We start from the raw sequence: 27,148 nt of genomic DNA on the forward strand, positions 1-27,148 counted from the left end.
TTTTGCATTTTAAAAATTGCAAAAAGGAAAATTGACCTATGCTCAAGTGTGGATACTCTGCATGGTTAGTACCAAGCCTAGTAGCACCATCGTTAGAAAGTATCACAGCTTCTAATAGCTTTTATAGCCACACAAGAATATTTCAGTTCTTGTTTGAGGGATTTTCATCCATTCTTCCTTGGAAAATTCTTCCAGTTCTGTTAGGTTCCTGGGTCGTCTTGCGTGCACTGCTATTTTGAGGTCTAGCCACAGATTTTCAATGATGTTCATATCAGCGGACTGTGAGGTCCATTATAAAACCTTCAGCTTGTGCCTTTTCAGGTAGTCTATTGTGGATTTTGATGTGTGTTTAGGATCATTATCCATTTGTTGATGCCATCCTCTTTTCAACTTCAGCTTTTTTACAGATGGTGTTATGCTTGCATGAAGAATTTGTTGAAGTTTCATTGAATCCATTCTTTCCTATTAACCAGTTAATTGTTTCCTGTGCCATTGGCTGCAACACAAGCCCAAAGCATGATTGATCCACCCCAATGCTTATGTTATTTCCCTAAAATGTTGTGCCTTTTTTCTCCACACATACCTTTGAGTTCTATTTTAACCTCATCGGTCCACAGGACTTGTTTGCAAAATGCTTTAGGCTGATTTTGATTTTTTATGCATAGGTCTGAACTAATTTTTATGATGAGGACGCAGGAGAGGTTTTCTTCTGATGACTCTTCCATGAAGGCCTTATTTGTGCAGGTGTCTATGAACACTAGAACAATGTACCATAACTCCAGAGTCTGCTAAATCTTTCTGAAAGTCTTCTTCAATCAAGTGGGGGTTCTGATTTGCCTCTATAGCATTCCTACAGGCAGTTCTCACAGAAATTTTGTTTGGTCTTCCAGACATTATCTTGACCTCCCCATTTCATGACATTTCTTATTTTAATTTCGAACTCAGGAAAGAGCAATATTCAATTTCAGAGTACTAGGTAGCTGCTTAGAAGAACCCATACCTGCTGGTTTTTGACACAAGGTTAGAGGGGGCTGGGTTTTTATAAAGCTGGGAAATTTGCACCACCTGGCCTTTCCTAACAATGATAGTGAACAAGCCATAACCCTAGCAAGCTAATTAAGGTCTGAAACTTTTGTCAAACTTATCTGAGTACACAAATCTCCATGAGTGCCCAAACTTTTGCATCGGACCATTTTCCATTTTTGGAATTTTTAAAATGTACAGGAGCTTCTCACAAAATTATAATATCATCAAAAAGTTAATTTATTTCAGTTCTTCAATACAAAAAGTGAAACTCATATATTATATAGAGTCATTACAAACAGAGTGATCTATTTCAAGTGTTTATTTCTGTTAATGTTGATTAAATGGCTTACAACCAATGAAAATCCAAAAGTCATTATCTCAGCAAATTAGAATATTTTATAACACCAGCTCTCTATGGGATTAAGATCAGGTGAGTTTGCTGGCCAATGAAGAACAGTGATACTGTTGTTCTTAAACCAGGTATGTGTACGAAACCTTACTTTGGACTCTTCATGCCTTGGTTTTCCTATTTCCTATTGGATTATGCACATTGTAGATTCAAACTGAAAGCTGCAAAACCATGAACAGGGGTTTAATGACCGCTGTCACAGAAGTCACCATTGCGACGGAGCTCAGAGGGTCAAGGGCCTTGCCGTCACCAGCACAACAGCAGAAACTACAACTGGATGTGCGTCCTTAGGTCTGTGTACCGCAATAAACACTGCCAGCCAATCAAGGCCAGCAGCTGATGTTGGCAGGCACATGAACCGGGGTACATGGTAATGACATCATGAGCTCCCGTCGCACGCTGAAGTCAGCTGCCAGCTTCACTGGAGGATGCCACATGGAGGGGTAGTGGAGGAAAGGTGAGTATTTATTTAATTTTTTTATGGAGGACTATAGACTATGCATTATATTATGTGGATGACTATGGGCTGTGCATTATATTATATTGATGGCTATGGGCTGTGCATTACATGCTATGGATGACTATGGGCTGTGTATTATACCACATGTATAACTATGGGCTGTGCATTATACTACATGGATGAAGATTTTGAGCTGTGCATTATACTATATGTATACTATGGGCTGTGCATTATACTAGATGGATGACTATGGGCTGTGCATTATACTATGTGGAGGACTACGGGCTGTGCATTATACTTTATGTATGACTACAAGCTGTGCATTATATTACGTGTGTGACTACAGGCTGTGATTTATTTTATATATTACCTTGGGCTGTGCATTATACTATATGGAGGACTATGTGGGCTGTGCAGTATATTTTATGGAAGACTATTGGATGCATTATATTATATGTAGAATTATGGACTGTGCATTATATTATATGGAGGACTATGGGCTGTGCTTTATCCTATATGGAGAACTATGGGGAGTGCATTATACTTCTGCTATGGGGCTCCATGACTTCTATGTATAATGGTTTATTTTTTTCTATACACTAAAGAGCAGCAGCAAAACAGGGCACATATACCAGGATAAGGGATATATATATATCAGGATGGGGCCAGGATGAGTGACATAAACCAGGATGGAGGGCATATGTATAAGCTCAGAATGGAAGGATCCGGTCCAAATTTTGCACCAGGGCCCATCAGATTCTAGTTACACCACTGACCACAATGAAACACATGTGGAAACAAGGAATAAAGAAAAGCGTGTGAAACAAAAATAAAACTATAAAACATGTGATAAACCTCAGAATCCTCAAAGTCCCTCCTTTTACTGTTATGACAGTATTACACATCCTTGGAATACCAGAGATCAGAGCCTGTATTTCCCATTTTCTGAGTCACACAGATGACAGCATGGGATACAACAGATGTTCGGGACCCCCATTCATCTGAATGGGATCTAGGTTCGGGGTTGAGTTCTGGTACCATTCTGGTACCTGAACTGAACTCTTTTTAAATGTTCTGCTGAACCTGCCGGACCCGAACAACCACGGGTTCGCCAATCACTAGTCTTCATACACGAAACATCGTCTGATCTATTGCACCTGCTCCCTCTCCCTGCCCATGTGCTTTCAGAAGGATTTCAGTAAAGGAACATTTTACACAGTGAGTGAGTGTCACAGCTTTGTTATTTGACTGCAACTTTTTCCCCGTTGTGGGCTGTCTCTGAGCTTCGATTCTTCTAGGGACTTGATGGGAATTCAGTCAGGGCTACACATGTGCAGTGGTTAGACCTGAGATTTTTCTCCCTTATCTCTGCAGTTAGAACATATCCATGGCATTTTCTAGCAACTATTCCCTGTGCCATATGTGATAGCACAGACAGGAGTTGTGCACTCCTGACATGACCACTTCTCAGCCATCTTTTGAATGATTGGTGGTGGTCTCAGGAGGACTCGGACCCCCACCAATCTCAATGATTTTAAAGTGACTGAACAAATGTAATAAAAATGTGCTCATTGTCTACTTATTATTTTGCACATGACTGTATGTTTGGTCCAAGTGCTATCCGTTTTTTTTTAAACTGATCTCACTCAGACCAATGTTATTCAAAAGATGAACGATTTTTTTAACTGACCAAATCAGCATGTGAAAAAAATTGCAGCATGCACGATTTTCCTCTGTATATCAGATGAGACTAACCCATTCAAGTCTATATGTGTGAGAAAAAATTGTATGCCATGCGGAGCCACAATATAGCATCCATTTTACAGACATATTGCAATTCTGTAGCATAGGAAACAAAAAAGTCATCCCACTTTTCTGGATGAATCTTTGAACGATTTTTAGTACAGTCATGTGAACCAATCCTACATGATAAAAGGCCAAGTCCACCAAAGCAAGAATCTGTTACTTAGCAGTCCTCCACTCTGACTTCTTTGGGTCAATTCTGAGCTGAATTTAAAAAGAATGATAACCATTGCTATGGTTGAGTCTTGAAGGTATATTTATCAGAATAAGGTCACTGTAAAAGAGCTGGGTTTTATAACAGGCAATAGCTGACATTTCCTTTCTACATTTTTATATGCTACGAATGCTGCTTTATTCAGAAAGATAAACTTTAGACAAATGTAGGAGTCATCAATTAAATTGTTTTATCACTAAGAGGATTAGAAAAAATAAAGTTACCGGTATTTGATTCACTGAATCTTCAGGTTGGAATAAACTACCAATAAAAACCACTGTGATTTACATAGAATTAAATCCATCTCGAAGCATGTAGTTTACATAAAAGCAACATGTGCCTCCTATGCTAAATGACTTATTGGTAAGAAGATATAACCTGATAGCATGGCCCAGACATTGATTGTGTGTCTCACTTCAAGTAGTGTGTTATGTTGACAGATGAAAAAAGAACAAGGGACATAATGTCATTATTAGTGATAAGCTCTCAACACTAAAGAGTTGTCATACTTATTCTTTGCTTGCATCTGCGGAGCTGGTAGAATTACCTGTACTAGAAGTCATGCAATGATGAGGACATAATATAGCAAGGTACACTTTCAAGACCTTTGTCATATAGACATGTAAGAAGACACAGTCTTAAGTATCATCTAGGTCAAATGTCTCTCGCAGATCTGTCGAACAAAGGGTCACAAGTGCTACACTAAAGGTACCTTCACACATAACGATTTCATTAACGATATCGTTGCAACGTCACGCTTTTGGTGACGTAGCAACGATCCCGCTTAACGATCTCGTTATGTGTGACAGCGACCAACGATCAGGCCCCTGCTGAGAGATCGTTGGTCGTAGGGAATGATCAGAACCTTTTTTTAGTCGCTGATCACCCGCTGTCATCGCTGGATCGGCGTGTGTGACGCCGATCCAGCGATGTGTTCACTTTTAACCAGGGTAAACATCGGGTTACTAAGTGCAGGGCCACGCTTAGTAACCCGATATTTACCCTGGTTACCATTGTAAAAGTTAAAAAAAAAAAAAACAGTACATACTCACATTCCGATGTTTGTCACGTCCCCCGCCGTCAGCTTCCCTGCACTGACTGTCAGCACCGGCCGTAAAGCAGAGCACAGCGGTGATGTCACCGCTGTGCTCTACTTTACGGCCGGCACTGACACAGTCAGTGCGGGAAGCTGACGGCGGGGGACGTGACAGACATCGGAATGTGAGTATGTACTGGGTTTTTTTTAACTTTTACAATGGTAACCAGGGTAAATATCGGGTTTCTAAGCGCGGCCCTGCACTTAGTAACCCGATGTTTACCCTGGTTACCCGGGGACTTCGGCATCGTTGAAGACAGTTTCAACGATGCCGAAGTCGTTCCCCTGATCGTTGGTCGCTGGAGAGAGCTGTCTGTGTGACAGCTCCCCAGCGACCACACAACAACTTACCAACGATCACGGCCAGGTCGTATCGCTGGTCGTGATCATTGGTAAGTCGTTTAGTGTAACGGTACCCTAAGTGTCTTGCCCTACAGTTGCTACACTTATTGCTCTTATTTTCACAGGATTCTGCCCAGTGAAGATGGTTAACGGCAAGCAATTTATTGGCTCACGGGAGTCAAAGAGCACAGCATACAGTATAGTGATTGCGAGTCACGACCCTAATTCTTCCAGTCTCATGAATGACAGCTTTTAATGTGTCTCTATCATAGTTGAGCAAAAAGATTCACAGAAACCTAATTCCATAGTTTTACCAGTAGTGAGTAGCTGTTGGACCAGAACCCAACGAACCTCCTGCTACTCACAATTGGCTTTAGATGTGTTTCTATTCAAAATGTCTATAATACTATATAGACTAGAGTTAAGCAAAAAGATTCACATAACCCTGAACCAGAGGCCACATCGGAAACCTGTAGTTGCCTTAACAAAGCCCTATGAACCTCATACTATGCTTGATTATCTTTAGATGTGTTCCTAATCTAAATGTCTATATATAATAATAATATCTAGACTAGAATTGAGCAAAAAGATTCACAGAACCCTGAACCAGAGGCCACACCAGAAGCCTGTAGCTGCCTTACCAAAGCCCTATGAATCTCATACTATGCTTGATTATCTTTAGATGCGTTCCTAATCTAAATCTATATATATAATTGTCTAAGGGTTTTTCTGTCTGTCTGTCTGTCTGTCTGTCTGTCCTGGAAATCCCGCGTCTCTGATTGGTCGAGGCCGTCAGGCCTCGACCAATCAGCGACGGGCACAGCATGGCGACGATGATGTCATAAAGGTTGCCTCGACCAATCAGCGACGGGCACAGTCTGCAGCGAATTCGCCTCGACCAATCAGCGATGGGCACAGTATCGACGTAGATGTCATAATGGTTGCCATGGCGATGATGATGTCATAAAGGTTGCCTCGACCAATCAGCGACGGGCACAGTCTGCCACGAATTCTGGAATCATCATTGTCCATATACTACGGGGACATGCATATTCTAGAATACCCGATGCGTTAGAATCGGGCCACAATCTAGTGTCTATATATAATAATAATATATAGACTAGAGTTGAGCAAAAAAAATTCACAGAACCCTGGTCCATCAACTCCCATGGTGGCACTTAGACAAGTTCACTTCAAAACTCCAACTACCTGCCATCATGCCTGACATTTCTTCTGATTAGGAGGTCTCATTACATAATTATGTGGCATCCCAGGAGTCCAGTTGCCACATTGGCATTGCCTCACTCACAGGGGGTGATGTCATGCCTGGAAGCATGACCCTTACCAGATAATATCAGTATCCAACACCTTCCTGACTCCAGACCAGAAGGGGAAGCTCTAACACCCAGTTTCAGGGGAGATTCCCTATAAGTTCTGGCCTGGAGGCAGAGTTAGAGTTTGAGTCTGAGAGGGAGAGGAGATCAGGCAAGTCAAGGAGATCCTGGGGAGTGGAGCTGTAGCCAGGATCACCCCAGAACAGAGCGCTGACAAGGAGGATGCCAGAGTCCTTGGCTGTGTGGGTGCTGTATGCCCTGACAGCCAAATCTGGAGGGCAGGGAACTGCAAGCTCCCTGGCCACACTGAACACCTGGAGGCACCACAGCAGACCAAGAGATGGGGCTGCCAGTGAAAAGGCAGTGCCCATGATAGGCTCACGCTGTCTGCCATACAGGTTATAAGCAACACGCAGGAGATGAACTTGAACAGAGCTTAAAGCAGAAAGGACCTAAAAGAATAGCGCAGAAGGAAGGCCTCCAAACCCACCTGGCTAGGTTGACCCTAAGCTGCTTCCAGGCTGCCCGGACCCCATCATCACCTGTCACCCGTGCCCCGGACTGCACCTGCACCTAACCAATAAAGGTAAAGGAAACGGCAATCCTTGTGTGCTCCAGTCATTTCCTGCACCCTCAGTCTTGCACCCCATCGTCTATGATCCCTTACCAACTATACTGGTAGCCCTGGGGCCCCGCTCCACCTCTGGGGAGCAGAACCATCACAGCTGCATCAGCATCGGCCTCAGCGGTCCACTTAAGCAGCGTTGGCCATCCATTGCCAAACGCCACAGGTGGCGTCACAAACTAACCTCCTATAGACTCTATCTCCCCTTCATTTCATTACTTTCATTGGACGCTCAGGGTCACGGACCGGGTCACTGCTGCCGTGACCACCCCCTTAAGAGCCGTCGGACCTGGCCCGAGTACCCCTCGGCCCTAGCGGGAGCTCCAATTACCCTATGGCACAATGACATGCATGACAATGCGCAGAGTCTACTAGTTTGTAGGTTTGCAGTGCTCTGCTCCAGCTGCTGCCGATGTGGTCGCTAAACCATGGTCCTGCAAATCTTTTTTACTCAACTCTATTTTGTATATAATATTATATATAGACATTTAGATTAGGAACACATCTAAAGATAATTTGAATTTTGACTAGATAACAAGTTTAGCATAATATTCACTAATACTGATTAGATGGAGGCAAAAATTCATCATAAATTATGCCAGAAATGTTCTCCAGCCTATTAATGAATTTGCTGCATCTTACTCTAGCGCACTGACATAATGCCAGTCTTAATGAACTGGGACCCATTTGCCTTATATTCTGATTGTAATATTGCTATTTTATGTCCACTTTGTACCAAGTGCATTTAGTGCTCTGAGATTTTAGAGATTGGACCCTGAGCCTAATAAAATCTCCTCATTTACAGATTTCCTGTTGTGGCAGGAAATTCAATATTTTTCTCTCACATCATATAAATCAGTCCATGTTAGGAGACAAAGAGTATCACAAGACCATATAAAAGCCCCCACACTGTTATCTCTAAGGCTGGTTGGAGTGTTATACTCATCTCTCCTAACATTTTCTTGCTGTGACAGGAAACTGAGTGGTCATAATTTTTCTTAGATCACATTCTGATGGAGAGCTGTTTGGCCATGTAGGGATATCATTTTCTTTATGGTAAGGCAGAGCACTCAGTGTAAGTGAGTAGTACACTCAATCTTAGGTTGCTATTAGGTCCTCTGGAGGACCCCAATGAAACGTAAATGCTAGGCTATTGTCCAGTTTGCCCCCAAAAGTCCTTGGTTCTTAAATTAATATACCTACATCCAACAATGCTCACCACTGATTAGGTACAGACTCAGTCATATTTTTCCCATGTATTGTATTGAGCTGCAATGAAAATAAACTTATAATTGTTTATCACAATTATAGCTATTAGACAAAGAGTTACTGTTCCTGTAATATCAAGACATACTTGTAAAAGATTACATCAAGCCTGCATTTAGGTTTTGATGTTTAATCCATCTATAGCAGTGATCTAATTAAAATGTCTAGCATTTTACACATAGATCTAATGAGCAACCATGTATTTTCATTAAAAAAAAAACCTTCTCCACTACCCACATCTAATCTGCTTTGAATTCTATAATCCTAGCTGTGGTCGCTGTCATCAGTAATCCTTTAACTGCATTAAAGTGCTAATCCGACACACTGAGCCATTAATGAGATAACGTGGCCAGCAGTTGGGAAGCCTTTTCTTTTATTAATATGATATGAAATTCCCTAATGAGAAGTTTCCATACAGTCTCGCTATTAAATCAATTTAAAACCCAAATTATAAAAAAAAAAACACTTTATTCTGAAATGCCTTGAATGCTTGCTCTTTTCTAAGGTGTCATTCATGTAGTTTAATCTTCAAAACAGTTTGATGCTGAGTATTTTATTACATTTGTTTTATCCCTACTAAGCTTTGGGATTTCTAACATTTGACCAAAATATATAGAGTTTCTTATTATATTAAACATATAATAGTTCTTGCTACTTTTGTAGCACATAACAGGCTATTTTCACATTGCAACAAAGAAAGAGAAAATTCACAAGCACTATCCACAGGCAGCAATCACATTCAGGAAAACGCCTCATTTAAGGTTTGGGTAGGGTGGCTGGGATGAATTCTCAGTGTTGTTCAGTGATACAAAGCAAAACCACAGAATAATCCAATTTCAGAGAATAAATTCCATGGCACTCACCAAATGTCCATTCAGTTTCCTTTATTGATGGATAACAAGGTACATGGAAGTATAGTTTGCCAAAGCGACCTTTGCCTGTTTTGCATGTGAAAATGCTTTCTCAAGGCCTCAGAGACCTTGAGAAAGCATATTCATATGCGAAACAGCCTTTTACTTGTCGCTGGGTTAGGAACACTTAGCGGTGCTCAGTGATACAAAGCAGAGCTATACAATAATCCAATTTCTGAGAACATAATCCAACACACTCAACAAATGTCCATTCTGTTTCCTTTTTTCATAGATTGCAGGTACATGGAAGAATTGTATCCTAAAGCGACTTCAGGGGCTTTGAAAAAGTGTGTTCACGCGCAAAATGGCAGTACATTGCTTTAGAATGCTATACTTCCAAGTAACTGATATCCATAAATAAATAACCTGAATGGACATTTGGTGAGCGCTGTGAATTGTAGTCTCCGAAACTGGATGTTCACATTTCTGTTCAGACATTCCGTTTGTTCTGCCAACTGCGGCGACGTTTCGGTATAAACCTTTATCAAGGTTTATACCGAAACGTCGCCGCAGTTGGCAGATTAAAGCTGTAAGTTTTTTCTCATCACTGACCGTTGTGGCGCTGTCCTCTTTTTTACATTATGGATTGGACTTTTTAGCTGGGCTGACCCCCTGGCAAGGACTTGCGTCCACAGGCCTAGGAAGGCTGTAAGGGACATAGGGTGCGGTTTAACCTATTTTTTGGATTTGATTCCGTTTGTTCTGTCTTAGGAAGAGACAAGCAGAAATAATGCCCAAAATAGAAGTGTTGAATAACTGATGGAAATTGAAGCTTCTTAGCCCCGTAAGCATCATAACATTGCATGAGGCCATGCTTATGAAGCAACAAAGGAGCCCAGGAGATGTCATGTTGAGAACCCTGGCCACAGAAGTGAAGTATAGTTGTAACAAAGAACTGGATCTGAGGTTGGAAATGGGTATGCAAATCTTTTTGCGCGTTGATAGTAGTAATGTGTTCTTATATTTTGGCATGTCTATATTACAAAATTGATCAATCACTGGATAATAAAATGTATACTGTTATCATACGATTCTGCAACATGGTGTTTAGCTGGATTGTCATACAGCTAGCCCCTTCCCATCTGAGCCAATTTAAATTTTTGTGGTTTTTATCCATACCCTCCTTTCAAGAAGTATAACATTTTTATTTCTTTTTTTTAACAAAGCCATATGAGGGCATGCTTTTTGCAAAAAGAGTTGTAGTTTTTGTGAGGATGCTGCATTGTATCGTAATTTACCAGACGTCTATTTTCAGCAAACCAGGAAGAATAGACTGTTATCTATATGTCAACTTTTTAATTTATGTGTTTCTTTCTGGTTGGTCAAAAAAACAGACTTTTGTTCTTGAAAGCCTCTAGTATTGTCTTGTAAGTTGACAATTTTTCTGTAACACATTGTGCTATTTTCCTGGATGACTAGTGATACAGGGTCATGGAACAATGATGTTTGCTGATATGATGATTACACATTGCCCAGAGGAGCCAGCTTGTTGACTTGCAAAATAAAGCAAGAAAAACTATGCAAATATATTACATAATCAAACAATCAGAGTTGGTCTTATCACTATTCTTCCCCTTTCCCTGTGAATACTGGATAAAGGACAGTTGGCTCCATCACGAGTTACACAGATTTGTCATTCTACAGAATGCCAGCTTAGGGGACTTTGCCCCAGCTAGGAGAGTACAGATCTGCTCCATTATCCATTGCAAATCCATGGATACAATTGGGGTAGTCAGGGTATGGACCTACCTGTCACCTGAGCCCCATGGATGTTTGTGGTAGACAGGAATAGGATCCGCCAGTCACATGGCTCCATGGAGATATTCGGAGAAGCCAGGTTGTGACCCTCCAGTCAACTGCTTTGTATCTCAATAGACTGTCATCTTCCTAAGTTTGTTGTTACCTCCTCTCTGTGTGCGTCCCCCAGGTGGGACACTCGGCCCTAGAAGCTCTAAAGTCACATCTGATCTTATCCCAGCGAGTCAGCGGAAGGGTGAGAATCTGTCATGTGCACCATCTTTTTTTGCTGGGACTGTTCTATGTTTTATTTGTCTGTTTTGTGGTTCAATAAAGTATTGCCACACTGTTTTACCCTCACCCTGCGTTGTCTGAGTAACGTTATGCCAACAATAAAAGGAGAACGAGCGTTCGGTGGGATGATCCCTGGTCCATGCGGTTTTGGCTAGCAGACCAGGGCACCCGCTGACCCCCTGTGTCTCCACAGTTTTCATTTCACAATATAATCTACCGAAAATAAGAAAAAACTCATAGTGGTGTGATATGGTAAAAAAATTAATTGCGCCATTTTTTTAAAAGCATTAAATGAATTGTTAAAAAATCTGGTAAAATGTCTGCAGATCAATACAATTATTTATAACACGCATCATTTTTTGATATATTTTACTAATTTTAAACCATTCTGGAAGAAAAACAGGACTGGCCTCTGCAGATTCCCATCTTGAATGAAGTGATTAAGTTGAGATGTGTATACTTGTCTAACAGGACTGTCAGCAAAAGCCAAGCACAGTCCTTATCAGAGATTGAAAGTTGCAACCAAGAAGAGAGAGTGATCGTAGCTAGCTGTGTAACACCAGCACCCCAAATTTATGGAATGCCTGCTCTATATTCTCACACCCGATGTGTGATACATTGGGAAAGAATTAATGGGGATTTTATATGTTTGAGATGTTTGACTAGACGTGTGATTCATGTCACACTGTGCCACATGGGACATGCGAATGTTTAATGACATCTTGACTAAAGTTAGTAGGGAGATAACCCCCTCCCCTCTTTCCCCCATCCCTCCCTGGGTCAATAAATGCTTTGATGTTAGCAGGATGTCTGAATATCACCAGTATAGGGCAGGGATTTTGCCCTGTGCCTGTCACGCTGTGACAGCCTTCAGAAAAGAAGAAGGGCCTCAAACTGTCCCTGAAGCTGGGACCACAACTATCCCTGTCCCAGGGGTATTCTTAAAGGTAGAAAGGCCCCAGTCTTTCACTTTACTATACTCCTGTAAAAATCCTAATCTGTTCCCTCCCCAACCCCATGAGGTACGAAAGGTAAACCAGACACAAAGACAAAGCAGGGATAAAGGTACCTTCACACGAAGCGACGCTGCAGCGATAGCGACAACGATGCCGATCGCTGCAGCGTCGCTGTTTGATCGCTGGAGAGCTGTCACACAGACCGCTCTCCAGCGACCAACGATGCCGAGGTCCCCGGGTAACCAGGGTAAACATCGGGTTGCTAAGCGCAGGGCCGCGCTTAGTAACCCGATGTTTACCCTGGTTACCAGCGTAAAAGTAAAAAAAACAAACAGTACATACTCACCTGCGCGTCCCCCAGCGTCTGCTTCCTGACACTGACTGAGCTCCGGCCCTAACAGCAGAGCGGTGACGTCACCGCTGTGCTTTCACTTTCACTTTAGGGCCGGCGCTCAGTAAGTGTCAGGAAGCAGACGCTGGGGGACGCGCAGGTGAGCATGTACTGTTTGTTTTTTTTACTTTTACGCTGGTAACCAGGGTAAACATCGGGTTACTAAGCGCGGCCCTGCGCTTGGTAACCCGATGTTTACCCTGGTTACCAGTGTAAAACATCGCTGGTATCGTTGCTTTTGCTTTCAAACACAACGATACACAGCGATCGGACGACCAAATAAAGTTCTGGACTTTATTCAGCGACCAGCGACATCACAGCAGGATCCTGATCGCTGCTGCGTGTCAAACAAAACGATATCGCTAGCCAGGACGCTGCAACGTCACGGATCGCTAGCGATGTCGTTTCGTGTGAAGGTACCTTAACAAAAAGCCTCTATCATACAAAAGCATTAACAAACAATAGGCAGGAGGATAAGGATTGGAGGAGTAAACTAAATGGGGAAAAAGGACCAGGAGATAAACACACAAGTACAACAGCAAACTACAGAACACGACACACAACTCCAAACTTCAATTACTTAGTTTTGGCACACAGCACAGGAAAATGAATCTCCAAGAGAAAAAAAATGAACTCATTTCTGGCACATTGACTCCTACAAGCAGGACAAAGAGGGTCTGGCCAGGTTTTATAGGAAGAGTTAATGACCAGATCTCAGACCACTGTTAGCGCATAGTTGATTTATATTTATTTTTTATTTTTATCTGCCAAATACCTCTACAAACCTGTCCAAAGCCCACAAAGCAAATAGATCCAAAGACTATAGCAGTTCCTTCCAAATGTTACATAATGTTTTATTACATTATGTTTTCTATTTTTACTTAATCAGATTATGGCAATATTATGAATCTTATTGTCCTGTGACATGTAATTTGCTGAATTAATGTATTCACACAAAATCTCACTGAAGCTTCTGTTTTTCATCTTAGCCAATGCTAAGTGTCCACATTGTAACCTACAAGTAATATATTAGCAACATCATTTCTGGTAATGTATTATAAAGATCACTGACATGAATAACAACATTACTGTAATAAATATCACCTAATCACATTAGCATTTCTATTACATTAGCAAATCTGTAATGAAAGCTTCAGTGGTAAGGAGTCGGCTGACACAAAGCACAGCCCTGTAATACAAATTCAATTAGTGTCTCCATTTAGATACACCTGTCTACATCAAATCTTGTAAGTGTAAACTAAACTAATAGGCTACTGCTGTTCTAAGGGCCCCTTCACACTGGTCGATTCTGCTACGATTACGACGCATTTGCGTCATATTCGACATCGCAGTACGAGCTCGTAGCCAGCGGTCACACTCTACGATGTTAACGCTTTTTCTGACGTAGTTGCGATGTGAACGTCACGCGTCGCAATCGTACGCTACCCTTCACACCGCCATAGTCCTACGACTCCGAGCGTGACGTATTACCAGCATGGGCGTGCTAAAACGTCACGCCCAATCAGGAGACAGGTATGCGGAAGCCCAACCCACGTAGTCGCATTACGAGCTCGTATGACCGCCGTCACATACTACGATTTCGACCGCCACAGCGAGACATTTACGACGAAAGAAAGTTCTGCTCTTTCTTTCACATCGTACGATGCTGGGCTGCGTCGCAAATCGTAACGCCATGTCACACTTTGCAACCTCGGAACGAGGACGGATAAACGTCACAAATCGAACGCTCGTTCAGACTTTGATTGCACAGTGTGAAGGGGCCCTAACACCTATTGCTTAATGTTATGATACAATCTACTATATTTTTATACTAGCGCTATGGTATTAACGGCATGCATTGTTAAATATTAGTATATGTATGATCTTGATTAGCTGAAAAAAAAAATGTGGATGAAAAAATTAACCCCTTTAAACCCCAAAGTGGTCTGCACATTAATTACCAGGCCAATATTTACAATTCTGACCACTGTTTCTTTATGAGGTCATAACTCTGGAACGCTTCAACGGATCCCACTGATTCTGAGAATGTTTTATCGTGACATATTGTACTTCATAATAGTGGTAAAATTTCTTCGCTATATCTTGCATTTATTTGTGAAAAGATGGAAATTTGGTGACAATTTTGCAATTTTCAAACTTTGAATTCTTATGCCCTAAATCAGAGAGATATGTCACACAAAATAGTTAAGAATGACATCTCCAACATGTCTACTTTACTTTAGCACAAGTTTTGAAACAACATTGTTTTGCTAGGAAGTTGTAAGGGTTAAAAGATGTCTCGCACTTTCTCCTTTTTTCAACAAAATTTAGAAATCATTTTTTAAGGGACCACCTCACATTTTAAGTGACTTTAAGCAGTGTATGTGTTAGAAAATACCAAAAAGTGACACCATTCTAAAAGCTGCAGCCCTCAAGATGTTGAAAAACACATTCAAGAAGTTTATTAACCTTTCAGATGCTTCACAGGAACATGATCATTTGACTTTTTTCACAAACAAATTTACTTTAGACCCAATTTTTTTATTTTCACAAGGGTAACCAGTAGTGATGAGTGAGCACTAAAATGCTCGGGTGCTCGTTGCTCGGGTCGAGCAAATTGGAATACTCGGGTACTCGGCCAGAACAACGAGCCCGATGTAAGTCTATGGGAGACCCGAGTATTTTTACCGCGATCCCCCGGGGGGTCCTTTTAAGGTCTAAAAATGTCTGAAAATGATGGAAACACTGCTCAAATGACACAGGGTCATCATGGGGATCGCCCCTGGAAGCATTCCTGACTCCTAGTTCACAGCCTTAATCATTTCTTCCCGAGATTCATGCCATTTTTCCCGGTGCCACAAAAAACACATGAAAACGAAACCAAAATGGGTTTTGCTTGGAAATATGTCAAGGTACATCCTTTGCAGGTTAATGACTTGCCTGTAAGGCCAAATATTTCACCCCAGACCGAAAATTTCCTCCACCACTTTGGCTTAGTTCAGACGCTGCGTTTTTGAAGCGTTTTTCAACTTTAACATTGCTTTCAACCACTACAAATGCATTCACTGGGAAATGTCATTGTAACATACTAGCTGGCCATGTGGTGTGTGACACATAAGAAGACCCATCTTGTTTCATTTATGAAGGGGAGACTCTTAAAGTCACAGAGCCTATTTTTACTGGTGCATCAGGCGGCATTAATCTTCTTAAAGGGCCATTATTAAACAGTGGGTCTCCTAAGCTGTTGTAGCCTATGCTGTGAATGGATGGGCTGCCAAGAATTACGATGCACCACAATACCCCTGTCATAAGATGTCCAGGAGGGACTCCTGAAAAAGTGTTGCATTGAATTCAAGCCTGCCCTGCTACCAATTCATATGCACCCCAATAAGGCTTTGAACCCACATAGTGGATGGGCCCATGAAAATCCACTTCACAATATACATTTTGTGCTCCATACTCCTTTGTTTTATACATTGGCAGGAAGGCGAGCCCTGCTGCATAGTCAGTCATTTGCACCCCATTAGGCCTTGGAACCCACATACTGGAGGGGCCCAGGAAAATCCACTTCACAATATGCATTTTGTGCTCCAAACTCCTTTGTTTTATACATTGGCAGGAAGGCGAGCCCTGCTGCATAGTCAGTCATATGCAACCCATTAGGCCTTGGAACCCACATACTGGATGGGCCTATGAAAATCCACTTCACAATATGCATTTTGTGCTCCATACTCCTTTGTTTTATACATTGGCAGGAAGGCGAGAGCCCTGCTGCATAGTCATATGCACCCCATTAGGCCTTGGAACCCACATACTGGATGTGCCCATGAAAATCCACTTCACAATATGCATTTTGTACTCCCAAACTCCTTGGTCTTACACATTGGCGGCAAGGCCAGCCCAGCTGCATAGTCATATGCACCCCATTAGGCCTTGGAACCCACATACTGGATGGGCCCATGAAAATCCACTTCATAATATGCATTTTGTGTTCCATACTCCTTGGTCTTACACATTGGCGGCAAGGCCAGCCCAGCTGCATAGTCATATGCACCCCATTAGGCCTTGGAACCCACATACTGGATGTGCCCATGAAAATCCACTTCACAATATGCATTTTGTACTCCCAAACTCCTTGGTCTTACACATTGGCGGCAAGGCCAGCCCAGCTGCATAGTCATATGCACCCCATTAGGCCTTGGAACCCACATACTGGATGGGCCCATGAAAATCCACTTCACAATATGCATTTTGTGTTCCATACTCCTTTGTTTTATACATTGGCAGGAAGGCGAGCCCTGCTGCATAGTCAGTCATATGCACCCCATTAGGCCTTGGAACCCAGATACTGGATGGGCCCAGGAAAATCCACTTCACAATATGCATTTTGTGCTCCATACTTCTTTGTTTTATACATTAGCAGCAATGTCTGCCCTGCTGCATAGTCAGTCACATGCACCCCATTAGGCCTTGGAACCCACATACTGGATGTGCCCATGAAAATCCACTTCACAATATGCATTTTGTACTCCCAAACTCCTTGGTTTTACACATTGGCGGCAAGGCCAGCCCGGCTGCATAGTCATATGCATCCCATTAGGCCTTGGAACCCACATACTGGATGGGCCCAGGAAAATCCACTTCACAATATGCATTTTGTGTTCCATACTCCTTTGTTTTATACATTGGCAGGAAGGCGAGCCCTGCTGCATAGTCATATGCACCCCATTAGGCCTTGGAACCCACATACTGGATGGGCCCAGGAAAATCCACTTCACAATATGCATTTTATGCTCCATACTCCTTTGTTTTATACATTGGCAGGAAGGCGAGCCATGCTGTATAGTCATATGCACCCCATTAGCCCTTGGAACCCACATACTGGTCTTATATAGTGAATAACACTATGTAGTAACTCTAGTTTCACCCACACCTTCAAGTGACCGCTTTTTAACGTTGGATGAAACTGAGATATCATGGAGTCATCAGACGAGGGGCCATAAACCCCTAGGAAATAAAAGCCACAAGGATTTAGCTCAAACCACCACCGGTTTTAGTAAACCTTAACATTTTACAATGACAAACAGCAAACATATAGAGGCTTAGAACTGTTTGTGAACTGAGTAAACAAACATTTATCAAGATTGTGTCACTATGAGCATTGTCTGTCACATCTGTAAATGTTTTACACAAAATGCAGCTATGTGATTGTCTGAATGCATTCGGTATACAGTATTTCAATCTTGTTTACAAACGCTATTTGTATATTCTCCATTTGTACATTTGAGGCAGACAAAGTTAAGGCTCGCAAGGAGAGAAACTAATATAGTGGACAAAGCTATATTTTTAATGAACTACTGAGGCAAAATAACAGCATTGCTTTATCAAATTTATATGAAGTGTATTGTGTCCAATGTTAGCTACCAGGCAACACAAAAAGGAGCTTTTCAAGTGAGCTCTTTAAGGTACACAAATGTTATGAAATGTTTGCCAACAAGGATGTGGTTTCACCAATGGGGGGTACCTTTTGTAAAAATAGACTAGTGCCATCACAGCCCCCCTTGACCAAACTTCACCGGCCTATAGCAGTACAAAGCATGTTCACCCTGGTGATCTAGTGGCAGTTAAACAAGAGACATTGCAGGAGGCAGAGTTAAGAAGTAGGCCCAATGGAATGCCATGCCCAATTCCCCAATGTGGGGTCCTTTTTGGACTGATTAAAATAGTGCCATCACAGCCCCCTAGCCCTAAATGCCCCGTACAGACCAAGTTCACCCTGGTGATCTACTGGCAGGTACAGGACAGATTGCAGGAGACAGAGTTAAGAAGTAGGCCCAAAGTAATGTCATGCCCAATTCCCCAATGTAAAATCCTTTTTTTTTTTTAAATAAAAGAGTGCCATCACAGCACCCTTGGACAAAATGCACCGTACAGACCACGTTCACCCTGGTGATGTAGTGGTTCTGGATGAGGAGGATGAGGATAAGGAGGAGGTTAAAAACAAGCAGACCAAATCTGGAAGCGTATACCCATGTGTGGTTGTGAAGAGGTGCATGAGAATACACCTCCCCAAAAGAAAGAATGGATTTGAGGTTATGTTTTGCTGTTTTCACTTGGTAGTGTACAGAAGTCTTTCCCAATCCAGGCCTTGTTCAATTTTATAAGAGTCAGCCTGTCAGCACTTTCAGTTGACAGGCGGATGTGCTTATCTGTTATAATTTCTCCAGCAGCAGTAAAAACCCTCTCTGACAGAACGCTAGCAGCAGGGCAGGCCAGGACCTCCAAGGCGTAGAGAGCCAGTTCATGCCACGTGTCCAGCTTGGATATCCAATATTTGAAAGGCACAGAGGAATCACAGAGGATGTTTGTGCGATCTGTAAGGTACTCCCTCCCCATCTTCCCAAACATTGCACTTCTTGTGACAGCACCCCTTGCCTCTGTGCCACCATGATGGGAGGGTCTGAGAAAACTGTCCCAGAACTTGGCCATTGTTCCCCTGTCTGAGCTGGATTGCACTTCTGTCTCTCTCGCTTGGAGTCCTTGGTTGTACAGCAAACTCTGACGTCTGCTGCCAGCATTCTCACATGGGAATTTTCTAAGTAATTCCGCTACAAGGGCCCTGTGGAACTGCAACATTTTTGTACACCTCTCTGCCTCAGGCAGAAGAGATTGAAAGTTCTCCTTGTAGCATGGGTCTAGAAGTGTCACCAACCAGTAATGAGTTTCACCCCAAATTTTGATAATCCGAGGGTCACATGAAATGCAGCGCAACATAAAGTCAGCCATGCGTACCAGACTGCTAACAGGCAAGACTTCCGTGTCCTCACCAACAGGATGACTGACCATGCTGTCCTCCTCCTCCTCATACTCCTCCTCTCTGTCCTCAGGCCATCCCCACTGAACAGAAGCTAATACAGATGTGTTTGTAGTACCGTCTATAGCGCATGAAAGTAGCTCCTGTTCTTCCTCCTCCTCCTCCTCATTGCCTACCAATCCACGTTGAGAAGACATGAGGCTGGGCTGAGTGTAATCCCCCTGTATGTTTCCTTGCTCCATGTCCTCATGCTCCGCCTGCAATGCATCCTCTTTGATTGTGAGCAGAGAGTTTTCCAGAATGCTGAGAAGCGGGATGGTGATGCTAATTATGGCGTAATCCCCGCTCACCATCTTGGTGCAGTCCTCAAAGTTTTGGAGGATGTTACATATGTCTGACATTCATGTCCACTCCTGAGGTCTTATGTGTGGAGTCTGACCTGAAATTCAATGGCCTTGTTAATGTTGGTAGTCAACAACGGCCCTCTTCTGCTCATAAATCCTTTCCAACATATGCAGCGTAGAGTTTCAGCGCGTGGGGACATCACACAACAGTCGATGAGCTGGAATCTGAAACCGCTGCTGAAGCATGGCAAGGGCGGCCGAAGCTGTAGCTGACTTTCTAAAATGGGCAGATGGCGTACTTTCACTAGCAGATCCGGCAGCTCCGGATAGCTTTTCAGAAAATGTTGAACCACAAGGTTAAGCACATGGGCCAAGCAAGGTACATGTGTAAGCTCACTCAGAGCTGCCACCAGATTACGGCCATTGTCACCAAACATCTGACTGCTCTTTCAGCGCTTTCCACATCTCTTCTGCATTGTGCGGTTTGTCACCTATGCAGATTAGCTTCAGCACAGCCTGTTGCCGCTTGGCTGAGGCAGTACTGCAGGGCTTCCAGCTTCTGACTGATGTGTTGACTTCAGACATGGAGGATGAAGAGGAGGAGGAGGTGCAGGAGCTGTAGACTGTGGAGGCAACCCTGATTGACATAGGGCCAGCAATCCTCAGCGTGGAGAGGATGTGTTCCATCCCAAGGTCCGACTGGGTCCCAGCTTCCAGTATGTTAACCCAGTGTACCATCATTGAGATGTACCATCCCTGCCCACAAGCACTTGTCCATGTGTCCATGGTTAGGTGGACTTTCCTGGTAACAGCATTGTTGCGGGCACGGGTAATTTTGTGGGACACATGCTGGTGTAATGCCGGAACGGCACACCAGAAGAAATAGTGGTGACTGGGGAATGAGTACCTTGGGATGGCCGCCGCCATCAGGTTGCAGAAAGCTTCCGTCTCAACAAGCCTAAAAGGCAGCATTTCTAGCGCAAGCAGAAGATAAATATTAGAATTGAGAACTGTGGCCTGTGGGGTGTTGGCTGGGTATTTCAGCTTGCATTCCAAAGACTGGGATGTAGACAACTGAACACTGTGCTGGGACAAGGATGTGGACAGGCTTGCTGATGGTGCTGCTTGACTGTGGGCCACAACAGGTGCAGGGCTAGAGGCATCCTCACATGCACGGTGTACTGGGGATTGGCTTCTATGCAAAACAATGGCAGAAGCAGTAGTGTGACCAGCAGGCAGTGGTCCTGGAGCCGGGGGTTCGGCCCACAAAGTCGGGTGCTTTGCTTGCCTATGCCTGATCATGCAGGTGGTGGTCAGGCTGGTTGATTTGCTACCCCTGCTGATGTGGGCATGGCAGGTGCTGCAAATGGCCAGTTTGGGGTTATCGGCAGAGTCTTTAAAAAATAGCCAGACTCGTGAAGATCTCACAGATGGATGCACGCCTTCTGTCTGTGGCCACCACACTGCTTCTTTCTGCCTTTTGGGGGGATATGCCTCCTTCCCCATTTGTGCTGCTGTCCTCGCTATGCATGTCCTCCTGCCAGGTTGGGTCAGTCACTATGTCATCCACCACCTCGTCTTCCCCATCTGCACCCTGCTCCTCCTCCTGACTTTCTGGCAATTGTGTCTCATCATCATCCACCTCTTGTGACACTTTCCCACCATCGCCTTCATGTGACCAGAGCTGGTCAAAGCTTTGGGCAGCTCTACATGAGATCTCATCTTTCCCCACTTCAAGTTGACCGGAAGAGATTTCTGAATCTTGAAATGGAAAACTGAACAGCTCATCAGAGTGTCCAAGTGTGGGATCAGTTGTCTCAGGGCACTCAGCATGGTGGGAGGAAGGAGGATCAGGGTGAGGAATATCCTGGCCACACTCATGGCTACTCAGACTTGACCATGTGGAAGACAAGGTGGTGGTGGTGGCTAAATGACTGGAAGCATTATCCACTATCCAACCAACAACCGTTTCACACTGCTCTGGCTTCAATAGTGGTGTGCTGCGGTCCGCCAGAAACTGGGACAGGAAGGTCGAGCGAGAAGATGTGGGTCTTTGTTGTTGCCTTCTTTCACCTTGCCCACGGCCTCGTCCCCTGGATGCACCATCAGCATCACGTCCACTTCCCCATCCCTTGCCCCTTGCCTTAACCATTTTAAGTGGACTACTGCACTATTTCAAATGCTCAACACAAATGTCTTTATTAGTAGCGAAATAATATGTGATCAGTATGCCTGCAAATCTATGATTTTTCAAACCCGAACACCAGGCAGGCCTCAGCCTGACCTAACAGACTGTATTCTATTTTTTTTTAAGTTAATTTATGCGAAATAGCACTGTATAGAATTTGAGTATCACACAGCCAAAAAATAAGTACACCGGCCTCCAATGCCCAAACTTAGAGCACAGAGATATATGACGGCTAGTGTTGAGCGATACCGTCCGATACTTGAAAGTATCGGTATCGGATAGTATCGGCCGATACCCGAAAAATATCGGATATCGCCGATACCGATACCCGATACCAATGCATTTCAATGGGACGCAAAGTATCGGAATGGTTCCCAGGGTCTGAAGGAGAGGAAACTCTCCTTCAGGCCCTGGGATCCATATTCATGTGTAAAATAAGGAATTCAAATAAAAAATATGGATATACTCACCTCTCCGGTGGCCCCGGGATCTTACCGCTGTAACAGGGAGCCTCCGTTCCTAAGAATGAGCGCGTGAAGGGCCTTCGATGACGTCGCGGCTTCTGATTGGTCATGTGACCGCTCACGCGACCAATCAGAAGCCGCGACGTCATCGAAGGTCCTTCACGGGCTCATTCTTAGGAACGGAGGCTCCCGGTTACAGCGGTAAGATCCAGGGGCCACCGGAGAGGTGAGTATATGGATATATATGGATACACTCCACAGAGATATATGACGGCTGTAACGGAAATACCACACTGGCAAATCTGTGGCCTTCCAATTTTTTTTATACTAAATAGCGCTGTATGGACACAGCGGGCAGAATGTGAGACACAGGGGGCAGGATGTGAGACACAGGGCAGGATGGAGACAGATGGGGCAGGATCATGGTGCAGGATGGATACGATGGAGACAGATGGGGTGGTAGGATCATGGGACAGATGGGTCAGGATCATGGTGCAGGATGGATACGATGGAGACAGATGGGGCGGTAGGATCATGGGACAGATGGGGCAGGATCATGGGGCAGATGGGGCAGGATCATGGGGACAGATGGGGCAGGATCGTGGGGACAGATGGGGCAGGATCATGGGGACAGATGGGGCAGGATCATGGGACACATGGGGCAGGATGGGGAGATCATATTGAAGCAGAATGGATACTCACATATGGCTGGAGCCAGGAATGAGATACACGGGGCCAGAATGGGGGATATTATTACCATAGGGGCTAATTAAGGGATATTATTACTGGAGTGACACTTTTCCTTCGTCAGGGGGTCCAGCCAGGACCTGACGAAGGAAAAGTGTCCGAAACGCGCGTTGGGGTGCGCCAACACAGGACCCGGCCAGCTTAGAGGTAATATACTGACAACTATTGTTTGTCCCCTCCAGCCTGCACACATTTGTGTGATTTAGTTGTGGCACTGTGCACTTTTTTGCTGTCTTTTGGCACCATATATATATATACATATACAAATAAATATATATTTTTGGGCACTATGCACTTTTAAGTAATTGTCTTGTGCAGATTAGCACACTATATGGTGGCTATAGAAGCACTATTTTGCACTTTTAAAGATTTCTTTGAGATTTTTTGCGTTTTTTGCACAGTACTTATGCAATACATACATAAGTATAGCACATCTTTTTGCACTTTATCTCTTTATAATTGAGTCTTGATATATTTTTTAGAGCAGTGTGGGTGAGGGACAGCAGATAATATAAAGGATACCGTGGCCTGCATATTTTATGCAATAATTTTTTTTTGGTCCTGTGTTTGGTTTTTATATGATGTAGTTTTTATGATATTTTACTATGTGTCGTTACTCCTGTATATGTTAAATGAATTATATATTCAAAATAAAGACCTTTTGTTCTGATATTCTTTGGTAATCCTTGGTAGGGTGGTTTGGGCCTTTTCTTCCACTAGGTGGCGGTGGTCACCAATCTACACAGCATACCAATAACCTTTCATCTCTGTATTGAGAATAATATATACGAGATATACTCTCCATATCTGTGGTCTTTGCTGTGTTTTAATCGTGTACTGACACTATATACATAGCTGCTGTGTGTAATGTCACCGGTGATCACTGTATTACCTGTACACAGACACTGCATACTAAGTACAGATCTCCTGTGTATAATGGCACTTTTGGTGATAGCGTTATGTTTTTTTATTAATGATCAGTATTGTAGTATTCAGTCACTATGTGGTGGTAATATGTTGCCCGGCCATGGTGTAGTGGTATTTGTCCCTTGTATGTGCTATTATTCAGTCACTGTGGTGGTAATATGTGGTCTGGTCATGGTGTGGCGGTATTTGTTCCCCTGTATGTGGTATTATTCGTCACCATGTGGTGGTAATATGTGGTCTGGTCATGGTGTGGCAGTATTTGTTCCATGTATGTGGTATTATTGGTCACCATGTGGTGGTAATATGTGATCTTGACATTGTGTGGTGGTATTTGTTCCTTGTATGTGCTATTCTTTGGTCACTGTGGTGGTAATATGTGATCTGGACATGGTGTGGTGGTATTTGTTCCTTGTAGATGGTAGTATAGGTCTCAATGTGGTGATAATATGGTGTCTGGTCGTGGTGTTGTGGTATTTGTCCCTAGTATGTGGATTTATTTGTCATTTTAAAAATTGAAAAATAAATAAAAATATACCTAAATTGTATTGCATATTTTAACAAATTTGTAATAGGTTAGCGTAGAGTAGGGTCCGGCCAAAAGAGTCTACCTTGTTGTGGTAGCAGATTAGAAATGTGTGTGATCCAGTGATGGGAACTGTTAAGGTGTGATTGGTGAGAAGTGGAGTTTTTCCAAGAGAAAGCGGTGGGACTGTGGACACTTCGAGGGGTGGACCCTGGGCGGAGTCTCAAGGGGGCCCCGAAAATGTGCCAGCATGGGGCCCTGAAATTCCTAGTGGCAGCCCTGATTGGCATGTAGCAATAACCGAAGGATGACCACTCAAGACGAAATCATGAAATTTTTGTAAAACTCGCAATCTTAGGTACACAGACACAAATAAATTGGGCTCTGGAGTAGCGGAAGGAACCAATGTCTGGACTTTATGGATCTCCTCTTCCAATTCCAAGTTTAACATAGAAACTACAATACCCTGAGGAATAATGGAGGATGGAGGTTCTGGAGGAGAAACTGAATCAAGACCGTGAGATAAAGAGTTAGTTTTCACGTTCTTAGACCCCGGCCTGAACGTAATCGAAAAATTAAACCCAGAGAAAAACAAGGACCATCTGGCCTGTCTAGGAGTTAACCGTTAAGCTGATTCAATGTAAGCTAGATTCTTGTGATCAGTGACCACAGTAACTTGATTAATAACCCCCTTCAAAAATGCCTCTATTCCTCAAAGGCCAATTTGACAGCAAGTAACTCACGATTCCCAGCATCTTAATTTGTTTCCGCAGATGTCTAAGGGGTAAGGTTTCTCCTTGTGGAGAGTGACATACCAGCTCTGGCTTGTCAAGGTAAGGAGGCTCATTCGCTGTGCAATGATCCTCTGGGAAATATAATATGCAAATTGCCTCTTCAGAAAAAAAGAGGACTTGAACTCTATAGCGCCACCTATTGGAAGTAGCAATCCTACAAGTCACAATCAACCCTTTAACGAGTCTTGCAATATAACTTAGGATAAGAGCCAAATCAGTATCTCAATTCGCAGACACGGTGTTTCGAGCTGTTGGCCAACGAGGGCCAACATCTCTCACGGATTCAGTGCTTCATTCGTACGGCCTTGGTCATGGCTTCCACCTGAGAACAAGGGGCATCATTAAGTACCAGAGCATCCTTAAGAGATTCAGAGAGGCCTTTGTGGAACTGGCACCTGAGAACTGCATCATTCTACAGATCTTCAGTGGACCACTCCTGGAACTCAGTACAGTAGTCTTCAGCTGTGCAACCCTCTTGTGCCAGGTTCATGATCTTAGCCTCAGAGACCTGGATCCTGTTGGGTTCGTCATATATCAGACCTAAACTGTCAAAAAAGCATCAACAGAAGACCGTTCTGGGGCTTGTGGGGACAAAGAAAATGCCCATGTCTGAGGACCGCATTGCAGTAGGGACATAATTATTCCTATCCACTGGATCTTCTCCCCTGACGACCGGGAGTTCAGGGTAAAAAATAACCTACAGCTCTGCCTGAATACCCTAAACTGGTCTATCTGTCTCAAACATTTATCAGGGAGGGACATTACAGGTTCGGGAGAGACCAACTGTACATCAGAGGGTACTGCTGTCACAGCCACTTCTGGCAGTGAAGGAATATAGGAGGTCTTCATCAAATTAATTATCTGACCCTGCAACTGATATTGTTATGACTCCAGACTATGGCATTCCTTAGCCAGATCCTGAGTCATCTGCTTCAAATTCACCACCTGGTCACAGAGCATGTGAACAGGCTCCATACTGGAGAGAAAGAAAAATGTATTGACCAGACATAACGTGACGATGAGTCTCTTCTTATATGGACAAGTAGTGAGGCAAAGTGGTCAAGAGGGACAAGGTCAAAAGCCAGGAAAGTACATCATAAACAGAAGGAAGAGACAAAGGCATGGTCAGATAAAGTTCCAAGATCAGAATACCAGGAGAATAGCGGATCAGAGCAAAAGTGCTTAAACAGACAGAAGCTAAGAATGAGGTCTAAGGTCAGGCAATGAAAGATCTACAAACAGAATGCAAGGCACAGAGAGACAAACCACACAGTAGCTGAATGTACTTCTGGCAGAGGTCTGGGAGTAACAGCCCAGTTAAGTAGCCTGGCAATCACCTGTGATATTGAATACCTGGAGACAGCCAGCACCTCCCAGTCTGAGATTGGATGGCCGAACTGTCATTCAACACATTGATAGCTCAGCACGCCCCTGCACCAGACTGAATTAATGGGCTGTCAATTAAAGTACTGATAGCTTCAGC

The sequence above is a fragment of the Ranitomeya variabilis genome, chromosome 5 (genome assembly GCF_051348905.1).
Source record: "Ranitomeya variabilis isolate aRanVar5 chromosome 5, aRanVar5.hap1, whole genome shotgun sequence".
Taxonomy (NCBI): domain Eukaryota; kingdom Metazoa; phylum Chordata; class Amphibia; order Anura; family Dendrobatidae; genus Ranitomeya; species Ranitomeya variabilis.